This window comes from Arachis stenosperma, chromosome 2 (genome assembly GCF_014773155.1).
Source record: "Arachis stenosperma cultivar V10309 chromosome 2, arast.V10309.gnm1.PFL2, whole genome shotgun sequence".
Classification (NCBI taxonomy): Eukaryota; Viridiplantae; Streptophyta; class Magnoliopsida; order Fabales; family Fabaceae; genus Arachis; species Arachis stenosperma.
This window is the reverse complement of record NC_080378.1, coordinates 30,887,021-30,896,107: the sequence shown is the minus strand read 5'-3', so window position 1 is coordinate 30,896,107 and position 9,087 is coordinate 30,887,021. Positions and strand designations below refer to the sequence as shown.

Below are 9,087 nucleotides of genomic sequence, written 5' to 3'. Positions count from 1 at the left end.
AAGCATGTCAGAAGGACATTTTCTGATCAATTGTTTGTATCTTTCCCAAGCTTCATAGAGGGATTCACCTTCCTTCTGTCTGAAGGTTTGGACTTCCACTTTAAGCTTACTCAATTTTTGAGGTGGAAAGATCTTTGCCAAGAAGGCATTGACTAGCTTTTCCCAAGAGTTCAGGCTTTCTTTAGGTTGTGAGTCCAACCATGTCCTAGCTCTGTCTCTTACAGCAAAAGGGAATAGCATAAGTCTGTAGACCTCAGGGTCAACCCCATTAGTCTTGACAGTGTCACATATTTGCAAGAATTCAGCTAAAAACTGATGAGTATCTTCCAATGGAAGTCCATGGAACTTGCAATTCTGTTGCATTAGAGAAACTAATTGAGGCTTAAGCTCAAAGTTGTTTGCTCCAATGGCAGGGATAGAGATACTTCTCCCATAGAAGTCGGGAGTAGGTACAGTAAAGTCACCCAGCACCTTCCTTGCATTGTTGGCATTGTTGTTGTTTTCGGCTGCCATGGGTTCTTCTTCTTTGAAGATTTCTGTTAGGTCCTCTACAGAGAGTTGTGCCTTGGCTTCTCTTAGCTTTCGCTTCAAGGTCCTTTCAGGTTCAGGGTCAGCCTCAACAAGAATGCTTTTGTCTTTGCTCCTGCTCATATGAAAGAGAAGAGAACAAGAAAATGTGGAATCCTCTATGTCACAGTATAGAGATTCCTTGAGGTGTCAGAGGAACAGAAAAATAGAAGAAAGAGGTAGAAGAATTCGAACTTAGTGAGATAGAGTTCGAATTGTGCATTGAGGAGGAGTTTTACTCCATAAATAGAGGGATGTGAGAAGAGAAGAAGAGTTTTTCGAAAATTAAGTAAGATATTTAAAAAAAAAAAACATTTTGAAAAATTGATTGATAATTTTCGAAAACTAAAAGTGGGAAAGAAATCAAGTGATTTTTGAAAAAGATTTTGAAATTAGAAATCAAAAAGATATGATTGAAAACTATTTTGAGAAAGATATGATTTGAAAAACAATTTTAAAAAGATTTGATTTTAAAAATTAATGACTTGCCTAACAAGAAAAGATATGATTCAAACATTAAACCTTTCTCAACAGAAACGGCAACATACTTGAAATATTGAATCAAATCATTAATTGATAGCAAGTATTTTTGAAAAAGGAAAGAAATTGATTTTGAAAAAGATTTGATTGAAAAGATATGATTTGAAAAAGATTTGATTTTGAAAAACTTTGAAAACTTGAAAAAAATTTGAATTAAAAACAGAATCTTCCCTCTTGTGCCATCCTGGCGTTAAACGCCCAGAATGGTGCACATTCTGGCGTTTAACGCCCAAAGCTCTACCCTTTTGGGCGTTAAACGCCCAGCCAGGCACTCTGGCTGGCGTTTAAACGCCAGTTTTTCCTTCTTCACTGGGTGTTTTGAACGCCCAGCTTTTTCTGTATAATTCCTCTGTTGCATGTACTGAATCTTCAGTTCCCTGTATTATTGACTTGAAAATAGAACCAAGATCAAATAAACAATGCATGCAAGACACCAAACTTAAAATTAGACACTATACTTAAAATGAGACACTGGACTCAAACAAGAAACATCAAACATTTTTGGTTTTTTATGATTTTGTAATTTTTTTGATTTTTTTGAAAATTAAGTGAAAAAGAAAATAAAGGTATCAAAATTCTTAATGAGAATTCCAGGAATCATGCAATGTTAGTCTAAAGCTTCAGTCTAAAGGAATTAGACATGAATAGCCAAGCTTCAGCAGGACATTGCATTCAAGAGCTAAATTGATGATAATCAATCAGCTTTGGTGATGATAAGAACATCACCTTGAAACACTAGAATTCATTCTTAAGAACTCTGAAAAATACCTAATCTAAGCAACAAGATGAACCGTCAGTTGTCCATACTCGAAACAATCCCCGGCAACGGCGCCAAAAACTTGACATGCGAAATTGTGATCACTACTTTTCACAACTCAAATAATCCCTAGTAATGGCCCCAAAGACTTGGTGCTCAATACCATGGCATAAACACAACTTCGCACAACTAACCAGCAAGTGCACTGGGTCGTCCAAGTAATAAACCTTACGCGAGTAAGGGTCGATCCCACGGAGATTGTTGGTATGAAGCAAGCTATGGTCACCTTGTAAATCTCAGTCAGGCAGACTCAAATGGTTATGGGTGATATATGAATAAAACATAAAGATAAAGATAGAGATACTTATGTAATTCATTGGTAAGAACTTCAGATAAGCGAATGGAGATGCTTTGTCCCTTCCGTCTCTCTGCTTTCCTACTGTCTTCATCCAATCCTTCTTACTCCTTTCCATGGCAAGCATTATGCAAGGGTTTCACCATTGTCAGTGGCTACCTCCCATCCTCTCAGTGGAAATGTTCAACGCACCCTGTCACGGCACGGCTATCCAGATGTCGGTTCTCGATCATGTCGGAATAGAATCCAGTGATTCTTTTGCGTCTGTCACTAACGCCCCACAATCGCGAGTTTGAAGCACGTCACAGTCATTCAATCATTGAATCCTACTCAGAATACCACAGACAAGGTTTAGACCTTCCGGATTCTCTTGAATGCCACCATCAGTTCTAGCCTATACCACGAAGACTCTGATCTCACGGAATGGCTGGCTCGGTTGTCAGGCGAGCGCTCGGTTGTCAGGCGATCAACCATGCGTCGTGTATCAGGAATCCAAGAGATATTCACTCAATCTAAGGTAGAACGGAGGTGGTTGTCAGTCACACGTTCATAGGTGAGAATGATGATGAGTGTCACGGATCATCACATTCATCAAGTTGAAGAACAAGTGATATCTTGGAATAAGAACAAGCTGAATTGAATAGAAGAACAATAGTAATTGCATTAATACTCGAGGTACAGCAGAGCTCCACACCTTAATCTATGGTGTGTAGAAACTCCACCGTTGAAAATACATAAGAACAAGGTCTAGGCATGGCCGTGAGGCCAGCCCCCAGTAATCTAAGAACAGGACGTCCAAAGATGATCTAGAGATCTAAAGTGATCAAAAGATGAAAATACAATAGTAAAAGGTCCTATTTATAGGGAACTAGTAGCTTAAGAATTACAAAGATGAGTAAATGACATAAAAATCCACTTCTGGGCCCACTTGGTGTGTGCTTGGGCTGAGCATTGAAGCATTTTCGTGTAGAGACTCTTCTTGGAGTTAAACGCCAGCTTTTGTGCCAGTTTGGGCGTTTAACTCCCACTTTGGTGCCAGTTCCGGCGTTTAACGCTGGGAATTCTGAAGGTGACTTTGAACGCCGGTTTGGACTATCAAATCTTGAGCAAAGTATGAACTATTATATATTGCTGGAAAGCCCAGGATGTCTACTTTCCAACGTCGTTGAGTGCGCGCCAATTGGGCTTCTGTAGCTCCAGAAAATCCACTTCGAGTGCAGAGAGGTCAGAATCCAACAGCATCTGCAGTCCTTTTCAGTCTCTGAATCAGATTTTTGCTCAAGTCCCTCAATTTCAGCCAGAAAATACCTGAAATCACAGAAAAACACACAAACTCATAGTAAAGTCCAGAAAAGTGAATTTTAGCTAAAAACTAATAAAAATATACTAAAAACTAACTAAATCTACTAAAAACATACTAAAAACAATGCCAAAAAGCGTATAAATTATCCGCTCATCACAACACAAAACTTAAATTATTGCTTGTCCCTATTCTCTTCTTTTTCTCTTATTTGATTTTCAGTTGCTTGTCCCCAAGCAACTGAAAATCAAATAAGATAAAAAGAAGAGAATATGCAATGAATTCCAAAAACATCTATGAAGATCAGTATTAATTAGATGAGCGGGGCTTTTAGTTTTTTGCCTTTGAACAGTTTTGGCATCTCACTCTATCCTTTGAAATTCAGAATGATTGGCATCTTTAGGAACTCAGAATCTAGATAGTGTTATTGATTCTCCTAGTTAAGTATGATTATTCTTGAACACAGCTACTTTATGAGTCTTGGCCGGATACATACATGCCACAGACACATAATTGGGTGAACCTTTTCAGATTGTGACTCAGCTTTGCTAGAGTCCCCAATTAGAGGTGTCCAGGGTTCTTAAGCACACTCTTTTTGCCTTGGATCACAACTTTATTTTTTTCTTTTTCTTTTTCTTCTTTTTTTTCGTTTTTTCTCTTTTTTTTGTATTCACTGCTTTTTCTTGCTTCAAGAATCATTTTTATGATTTTTCAGATCCTCAGTAACATGTCTCCTTTTTCATCATTCTTTCAAGAGCCAACAATTTTAACATTCATGAACAACAAATTCAAAAGACATATGCACTGTTCAAGCATACATTCAGAAAACAAAAGTATTGCCACCACATCAAAATAATTAATCTGTTATAAAATTTAAAATTCATGCAATTCTTCTCTTTTTCAATTAAGAACATTTTTCATTTAAGAGAGGTGATAGATTCATAGGACATTCATAACTTTAAGGCATAGACACTAAGACACTAATGATCATAAGACACAAACATAGATAAACATAAGCATGAAATTTCGAAAAACAGGGAAATAATGAACAAGGAAATTAAAGAACGGGTCCACCTTAGTGATGGCGGCTTGTTCTTCCTCTTGAAGGTCTTATGGAGTACTTGAGCTCCTCAATTTCTCTTCTTTGCCTTTGTTGCTCCTCTCTCATGATTCTTTGATCTTCTCTAATTTCATGGAGGAGGATGGAATGTTCTTGGTGCTCCACCCTTAGTTGTCCCATGTTGGAACTCAATTCTCCTAGGGAGGTGTTGATTTGCTCCCAATAGTTTTGTGGAGGAAAGTGCATCCCTTGAGGCATCTCAGGGATTTCATGATGAGTGGGGTCTCTTGTTTGCTCCATCCTTTTCTTAGTGATGGGCTTGTCCTCATCAATGGGGATGTCTCCCTCTATGTCCACTCCAACTGAATAACAGAGGTGACAGATGAGATGAGGAAAGGCTAATCTTGCCAAGGTAGAGGACTTGTCCGCCACCTTATAAAGTTCTTGGGCTATAACCTCATGAACTTTCACTTCCTCTCCAATCATGATACTATGAATCATGATGGCCCGGTCTAGAGTAACTTCAGATCGGTTGCTAGTGGGAATGATTGAGCGTTGGATAAACTCCAACCATCCCCTAGCCATGGGCTTGAGGTCATGCCTTCTCAGTTGAACCGGCTTCCCTCTTGAATCTCTCTTCCATTGAGCGCCCTCTTCACAGATGTCTATGAGGACTTGGTCCAACCTTTGATCAAAGTTGACCCTTCTAGTGTAAAGGTGTTCATCTCCTTGCATCATGGGCAAGTTGAATGCCAACCTTATATTTTTCGGACTAAAATCTAAGTATTTCCCCCGAACCATTGTAAGCCAACTCTTAGGGTCCAGGTTCACACTTTGATCATGGTTCTTGGTGATCCATGCATTGGCATAGAACTCTTGAACCATCAAGATTCCGACTTGTTGAATGGGGTTGGTGAGAACTTCCCAACCTCTTCTTCTAATCTCATGTCGGATCTCCGGATATTCACTCTTTTTGAGTTTGAAAGGGACCTCGGGGATCACCTTCTTCAAGGCCACAATTTCATAGAAGTGGTCTTGATGCACCCTTGAGATGAATCTCTCCATCTCCCATGACTCGGAGGTGAAAGCTTTTGCCTTCCCTTTCCTCTTTCTAGAGGTTTCTCCGGCCTTGGATGCCATAAATGGTTATGGAAAAACAAAAAGCAATGCTTTTACCACACCAAACTTAAAAGGTTTGCTCGTCCTCGAGCAAAAAAAGGAAGAAGAGAGTAGAAGAAGAAGAAATAGAGGAGATGGAGATGGCTTATGGTTCGGCCAAAGGAGGAGAAGTAGTGTTTAGGTTGTGTGAAAATGAAGGAGTGAAGATGGGTTTATATAGGGGTGGAGAGAGGGGTGGGGTTCGGTCATGTAAGGGTGGGTTTGGAAGGGAAAGTGGTTTGAATTTTGAATGGTAAGGTAGTGAGGTTTTATGAAGGATGGATGTGAGTGGTGAAGAGAGTAGTGGGATTTGATAGGTGAGGGGTTTTTGGGGAAGAGTGGTGGAGGTGATTGGTGAATGGGTGAAGAAGAGAGAGGGTGGTGGGGTAGGTGGGGATCCTGTGGGGTCCACAGATCCTGAGGTGTTAAGGAAAATTCAACCCTGCACCAAGTGTCGTGCAAAAATGCACCCTTTGCCAATTCTGGCGTTAAACGCCGGGCTGGTGCCCATTTCTGGCGTTTAACGCCAGGTGCTTGCCCTTTTCTGGCGTTTAACGCCAGTCTGGTGCCCCTTTCTGGCGTTAAACACCCAGAATGGTGCCAGACTGGGCGTTAAACGCCCATTTGCTAACTTCACTGGCGTTTAAACGCCAGCAAGTTCTCCTCCAGGGTGTGCTGTTTTTCTTTCTGTTTTTTATTCTGTTTCTGCTTTTTCAATTGATTTTGTGACTTCTCATGATCATCAACCTACAGAAAACATAAAATAACAAAGGAAAATAGATTAAATATAACATTGGGTTGCCTCCCAACAAGCGCTTCTTTAATGTCAGTAGCTTGACAGAGGGCTCTCATGGAGCCTCACAGATACTCAGAGCAATGTTGGAACCTCCCAACACCAAACTTAGAGTTTGAATGTGGGGGTTCAACACCAAACTTAGAGTTTGGTTGTGGCCTCCCAACACTAAACTTAGAGTTTGGTTGTGGCCTCCCAACACCAAACTTAGAGTTTGACTGTGGGGGCTCTGTTTGACTCTGTTTTGAGAGAAGCTCTTCATGCTTCCTCTCCATGGTGACAGGGGGATATCCTTGAGCTTTAAACACAAAGGATTCTTCATTCACTTGAATGATCAATTCTCCTCTGTCAACATCAATCACAGCCTTTGCTGTGGCTAGGAAGGGTCTGCCAAGGATGATGGATTCATCCATGCACTTCCCAGTCTCTAGGACTATGAAATCAGCAGGGATGTAATGGTCTTCAATCTTCACCAAAACATCCTCTACAAGTCCATAAGCTTGTTTTCTTGAATTGTCTGCCATCTCTAGTGAGATTCTTGCAGCTTGTACCTCAAAGATCCCTAGCTTCTCCATTACAGAGAGAGGCATGAGGTTCACACTTGACCCTAGGTCACACAGAGCCTTCTTGAAGGTCATGGTGCCTATGGTACAAGGTATTGAAAACTTCCCCGGATCCTGTCTCTTTTGAGGTAATCTCTGCCTAGACAAGTCATCCAGTTCTTTGGTGAGCAAAGGGGGTTCATCCTCCCAAGTCTCATTACCAAATAACTTGTCATTTAGCTTCTTGATTGCTCCAAGGTACTTGGCAACTTGCTCTTCAGTGACATACTCATCCTCTTCAGAGGAAGAATACTTATCAGAGCTCATGAATGGCAGAAGTAAATCCAATGGAATCTCTATGGTCTCAGTGTGAGCCTCAGATTCCCATGGTTCCTCATTAGGAAACTCATTGGAGGTCAGTGCACGCCCATTGAGGTCTTCCTCAGTGGCGTTCACTGCCTCTTCCTCCTCTCCAAATTCGGCCATGTTGATGGCCTTGCACTCTCCTTTTGGATTTTCTTCTGTATTGCTTGGAAGAGTACTAGGAGGGAGTTCAGTAATTCTCTTGCTCAACTGTCCCACTTGTGCCTCCAAATTCCTAATGGAGGACCTTGTTTCAGTCATGAAACTTTAAGTGGTTTTGATTAGATCAGAGACCATGGTTGCTAAGTCAGAGTGGTTCTGCTTAGAATTCTCTGTCTGTTGCTGAGAAGATGATGGAAAAGGCTTGCCATTGCTAAACCTGTTTCTTCCACCATTATTATTGTTGAAACCTTGTTGAGGTCTCTGTTGATCCTTCCATGAGAGATTTGGATGATTTCTCCATGAAGAGTTATAGGTGTTTCCATAAGGTTCTCCCATGTAATTTACCTCTTCCATTGAAGGGTTCTCAGGATCGTAAGCTTCTTCTTCAGATGAAGCTTCCTTAGTACTGCCTGGTGCATTTTGCATTCCAGATAGACTTTGAGAAATCAAATTGACTTGCTGAGTCAATATCTTGTTCTGAGCCAATATGGCATTCAGAGTATCAATCTCAAGAACTCCTTTCTTCTGATTTGTCCCATTGTTCACAGGATTCCTTTCAGAAGTGTACATGAATTGGTTATTTGCAACCATTTCAATGAGCTCTTGAGCTTCTGTAGGCGTCTTCTTCAGATGAAGAGATCCTCCAGCAGAGCTATCCAAAGACATCTTGGATAGTTCAGAGAGTCCATCATAGAAAATACCTATGATGCTCCATTCAGAAAGCATGTTAGAGGGACATTTTCTGATCAATTGTTTGTATCTCTCCCAAGCTTCATAAAGAGATTCTCCTTCCTTCTGTCTAAAGGTTTGGACTTCCACTCTAAGCTTACTCAATTTTTGAGGTGGAAAGAACTTTGCCAAGAAGGCATTGACTAGCTTTTCCCAAGAGTTCAGGCTGTCTTTAGGTTGTAAGTCCAACCATATTCTAGCTCTGTCTCTTACAGCAAAAGGGAATAGCATAAGTCTGTAGACTTCAGGGTCAACCCCATTAGTCTTGACAGTGTCACAGATTTGCAAGAATTCAGCTAAAAACTGATGAGGATCTTCCAATGGAAGTCCATGGAACTTGCAATTCTGTTGCATTAGAGAAACTAATTGAGGCTTAAGCTCAAAGTTGTTTGCTCCAATGGCAGGGATAGAGATGCTTCTCCCATAGAAGTCAGGAGTAGGTGCAGTAAAGTCACCCAGCACCTTCCTTGCATTGTTGGCATTGTTGTTGTTTTCAGCTGCCATGGGTTCTTCTTCTTTGAAGATTTCTATTAGGTCCTCTACAGAGAGTTGTGCCTTAGCTTCTCTTAGCTTTCGCTTCAAGGTCCTTTTAGGTTCAGGGTCAGCCTCAACAAGAATGCTTTTGTCGTTGCTCCTGCTCATATGAAAGAGAAGAGAACAAGAAAATGTGGAATCCTCTATGTCACAGTATAGAGATTCCTTGAGGTGTCAGAGGAACAGAAAAATAGAAGGAAGAGGTCGAAGAATTCGAACTTAGTGAG

General features: G+C 40.7%; 2 non-coding genes across 2 annotated transcripts; both read left to right on the top strand.

Moving 5' to 3' along the window:
* On the top strand, positions 1-108 carry LOC130964102 (small nucleolar RNA R71). Its single transcript, XR_009080211.1, has one exon. It is a non-coding gene; the product is annotated as a small nucleolar RNA R71 (small nucleolar RNA).
* Positions 109-8,317: 8,209 nt separating this feature from the next.
* LOC130964239 (small nucleolar RNA R71) lies at positions 8,318-8,425 on the top strand. The gene has a single exon (XR_009080341.1). It is a non-coding gene; the product is annotated as a small nucleolar RNA R71 (small nucleolar RNA).
* Positions 8,426-9,087: the final 662 nt, after the last annotated feature.